The following is a 5000-nucleotide window of genomic DNA, read 5'->3' as shown; positions in this document are numbered from 1 at the left end:
ACGTTTTTCTTAATCAGAATACTTATCAATCAAATGAAATATTTTACTATTAAAACTTTATTTAACCTTCATTAAACAAAACAAAAAACGAGATAAGTTAAAATAAAATCAATCAATACGTTTTTCTCAATCAGAAGAACCCTATCAATCAAATGAAATCACTTTGAAAAACAGAAGCAAATTCACCCCCGAGTTTGTTCCTTGTCCCAGGCCATCATTTTAAAGCCATCTGCTCTACCGTCCCATTGACACCGTCTGGGCTCCACTGCATTCCGCATATGTGGGTCATTTTAACGCTGACTTGCTGGGGGTTAGGGGGCCGGAAACGCGTTCAAGCAGACCTGTCGACCCTGAAGAGAACCGAGTCTACATATCTCCCCCAATATAGATCCATCCCTCGATCAAAAGCGACCGCGAAGCCTGGCGGTAAAGGCGAGAGTCTGATGTTAAAGACGTACGATTATCGCCTTTCGTTGGTTTTTTATCTGAGGGTAACACGTGTTTTAATTCTTGAATGGGGGAAGCAAAAATCGTCACTAGCGTTTCTGTTGAGGATTATTCTCATCTGCATACTCTTGGTAACGAGAATTTCATTGTGTTTTCAATAGAATTTGTTGAATTGAAATACGGGAACTCACTGGAACGCCAGTATGTTATTGACTGAAAATGATAACGTTGGATCACTAGCTAAATTTCCTTGATTAACATGGACATTTCAGTGGATTACTCATCCGTAATAGTATCTAAAGGGGAACACTAGCTGGAATAGTTAGTATCTACAGGGGAGCACTAACTGGAATAGTTAGTATCTACAGGGAGCACTAGCTGGAATAGTTAGTATCTACAGGGGAGCACTAGCTGGAATAGTTAGTATCTATAGGGGAACACTAGCTGGAATACTTAGTATCTATAGGGGAAACACTAGCTGGAATTATCTACAGGGGAACACCTCGCTGGAATAGTTACTATCTACAGGGGAATACTAGCTGGAAGAGTTAGTATCTACAGAGGAACACTAGCTGGAATAGTTAGTATATACAGGGAAACACTAGCTGGAATAGTTAGTATATAAAGGGAAACACTAGCTGGAAGAGTTAGTATCTATAGGGGAACACTAGATGGAATTATCTACAGGGAACACTAGCTGGAATAGTCAGTATCTACAGGAGAACACTACCAAAAAATAGTAGCCTATCTACAAGAGTTATGTAGCTGAGTTGAGCTGTAGCTTGGATTGAATCTTCAGAAGGAATCAACTCAGTTGAACAATAATTGAAATAGTATCTACAGGAAAAGAGGCTGTAAGGATATTATACTCCAAAATCAAACTATTGTTCTCTAGTCCTGGTTAGTGCCATAGCCTCTGTACCACGGTCTTCCACTGTCTTGGGTTAGAGATCTCTTGCTTGAGGGTACACTCAGGCACACTATTCTATCTTATTTCTCTTCCTGTGGTTTTGTTAAAATGTTTATAGTTTATATAGGAGATATTTATTTAATGTTACTGTTCTTAAAATATTTTTATTTTTTAATTAATTCCTTCCCTCGCTGGGCTATTTTCCTGTTGGAGCCCCTGGGCTATAGCGTCCTGCTTTTCCAACTAGGGTTGTAGCTTAGCAAGTAATAATAATAATAATGATAATAATAATAATAATAATGATAATAATAGAAAACACTTCACTCAATACTATTCATGCTAAAATAGAGACCTTACAGAAGAGAGAGCGAGAACACGATATAGAATAGAGAGAGAGAGAGAGAGAGAGAGAGAGAGAGAGAGAGAGATCAGTTTATACCACTCCAGCTGAAATAAACCGTACAAAAGAGACAGCGAAAAGACGATATAGGAGAGAGAGAGAGAGAGAGAGAGAGAGAGAGAGAGAGAGAGAGAGAATAAATAGTTAAAGTATTCCATAGAAGAGACATCCCTTAATACTACTCCAGCTAAAATAGAGATAGAGTAGAGAGAAAATGAAATAGTTCTTCCAAATATATAAAAACGACAGAAGCCATGACCTGTGTAACCTTGACTTGCTCAAGCGGATTATTTCTCATAAAAAAAAAGGCTATTGACAGAAGAAGACTCAAGAATCATGATGAAAAGTCTTTCCACCAAGTGAGTTTAGTCACGAAGTCTGAATTTTCGTCTGATTAATATTATAGATTTTTACGTATAGGGCTCCCTTAATCATGCGTCAGAATTCGTAGCTCAACGCGGAATTCCGAATATTCACAGAATTCATAGCTCAACACGGAATTCCGAATATTCACATTTCTATGCGTCACTTGATTGATTGGTTTATTTCGTGAATTTCACAACCGATGTAACAGAAAATGTTGATTTAATCGATGGGCGAAAATATTTCGCACGCATTTCGCAATCTTGAAATGGCATGACTATGATGAGGTATGACTGAGGCTACTTATGATCGTCTTGTGACCTTCACTAAAGCCATATGGTGTGAAGAGATGTCACGTCTGTACGGTATTTAGTTCCTTCTGAGAGGTATGTTTTAGATGAAGATTTTTCTTCTATATTGACTCCTTTTTCTTGAGGAAATAGATATATATCATGTCTACAGACTGGTCTCTTCAGTGGAGTTATATTTTGGATAAAGAGATCTATCTCATTTTTACAGACTGGTCCCTTCATTGGGGTATGTTTTAGCTCCTTCTGAGAGGTATGTTTTAGATGAAGATTTTTCTTCTATATTAGCCCCTTTTTCTTAAGGAAATAGATGTATTTCTTGTCTAAAGACTGGTCTCTTCAGTGAATATATATTTTGGATAAAGAGATTTACCTCCGTTTTACAGACTGGTCTCTTCAGTGAATTTATATTCTGGATAAAGAGGTCTATCTCATTTTTACAGACTGGTCCCTTCAGTGGAGTTATATTTTGGATAAAGAGATCTATCTCATTTTTACAGACTGGTCCCTTCAGTGGAGTTATATTTTGGATAAAGAGATCTATCTCATTTTTACAGACTGGTCCCTTCAGTGGAGTTATATTTTGCATAAGAGATCTATCTCATTTTTACAAACTGGTCCCTTCAGTAGAGTTATATTTCGGATAAAGAGATCTTTCTCATTTTTACAGACTGGTCCCTTCAGTGGTGTTATATTTTGGAGAAAGAGATTTATCTCCGTTTACAGACTGGTCCCTTCAGTGGTGTTATATTTTGGAGAAAGAGATTTATCTCCGTTTTACAGACTGGTCCCTTCAGTGGTGTTATATTTTGGATAAAGAGATCTATCTCCGTTTTACAGACTGATCCCTTCAGTGGAGTTATATTTTGGATAAAGAGATCTATCTCCGTTTTACAGACTGGTCCCTTCAGTGGAGTTATATTTTGGATAAAGAGATCTATCTCATTTTTACAGACTGGTCCCTTCAGTGGAGTTATATTTTGGATAAAGAGATCTATCTCCGTTTTACAGACTGGTCCCTTCAGTGGTGTTATATTTTGGATAAAGAGATCTATCTCCGTTTTTACAGACTGGTCCCTTCAGTGGAGTTATATTTTGGATAAAGAGATCTATCTCCGTTTTACAGACTGGTCCCTTCAGTGGAGTTATATTTTGGATAAAGAGATCTATCTCCGTTTTACAGACTGGTCCCTTCAGTGGAGTTATATTTTGGATAAAGAGATCTATCTCCGTTTTACAGACTGGTCCCTTCAGTGGAGTTATATTTTGGATAAAGAGATCTATCTCCGTTTTACAGACTGGTCCCTTCAGTGGTGTTATATTTTGGATAAAGAGATCTATCTCCGTTTTACAGACTGGTCCCTTCAGTGGAGTTATATTTGGATAAAGAGATCTATCTCCGTTTTACAGACTGATCCCTTCAGTGGAGTTATATTTTGGATAAAGAGATCTATCTCCGTTTTACAGACTGATCCCTTCAGTGGAGTTATATTTTGGATAAAGAGATCTATCTCCGTTTTACAGACTGGTCCCTTCAGTGGAGTTATATTTTGGATAAAGAGATCTATCTCCGTTTTACAGACTGGTCCCTTCAGTGGAGTTATATTTTGGATAAAGAGATCTATCTCCGTTTTACAGACTGGTCCCTTCAGTGGAGTTATATTTTGGATAAAGAGATCTATCTCCGTTTTACAGACTGGTCCCTTCAGTGGAGTTATATTTTGGATAAAGAGATCTATCTCCGTTTTACAGACTGGTCCCTTCAGTGGAGTTATATTTTGGATAAAGAGATCTATCTCCGTTTTACAGACTGGTCCCTTCAGTGGAGTTATATTTTGGATAAAGAGATCTATCTCCGTTTTACAGACTGGTCCCTTCAGTGGTGTTATATTTTGGATAAAGAGATCTATCTCCGTTTTACAGACTGGTCCCTTCAGTGGTGTTATATTTTGGATAAAGAGATCTATCTCCGTTTTACAGACTGGTCCCTTCAGTGGTGTTATATTTGGATAAAGAGATCTATCTCCGTTTTACAGACTGATCCCTTCAGTGGAGTTATATTTTGGATAAGAGATCTATCTCCGTTTTACAGACTGGTCCCTTCAGTGGAGTTATATTTTGGATAAAGAGATCTATCTCCGTTTTACAGACTGGTCCCTTCAGTGGAGTTATATTTTGGATAAGAGATCTATCTCCGTTTTACAGACTGGTCCCTTCAGTGGAGTTATATTTTGGATAAAGAGATCTATCTCCGTTTTACAGACTGATCCCTTCAGTGGAGTTATATTTTGGATAAAGAGATCTATCTCCGTTTTACAGACTGGTCCCTTCAGTGGAGTTATATTTTGGATAAAGAGATCTATCTCCGTTTTACAGACTGATCCCTTCAGTGGAGTTATATTTTGGATAAAGTGATCTATCTCATTTTTTACAGACTGGTCCCTTCAATGGAGTTAAGTTCTGGATAAATATTTTTATATTGGCTTCGTTTTTTCCCAAGGAAAATAAATGTCACTCACTACATCACCATCCTTGTGAGCTAAGTATGGAGGTGTTTGGGTAAGCCTATTAC

At 37.6% G+C, this 5000-nt stretch overlaps 1 protein-coding gene across 2 annotated transcripts in view; it reads left to right on the top strand.

The window, feature by feature from the left end:
• The window catches only part of LOC137620488 (neuronal PAS domain-containing protein 2-like), a 104246-nt gene that overhangs the window by 68448 nt on the left and 30798 nt on the right, over nt 1-5000 (top strand). The window lies entirely within an intron of this gene.

The sequence above is a fragment of the Palaemon carinicauda genome, chromosome 27 (assembly GCF_036898095.1).
Source record: "Palaemon carinicauda isolate YSFRI2023 chromosome 27, ASM3689809v2, whole genome shotgun sequence".
In the NCBI taxonomy this organism is placed as follows: domain Eukaryota; kingdom Metazoa; phylum Arthropoda; class Malacostraca; order Decapoda; family Palaemonidae; genus Palaemon; species Palaemon carinicauda.
The sequence above is the reverse complement of the archived record's forward strand: the minus strand, read 5'-3'. Positions and strand labels throughout refer to the sequence as shown.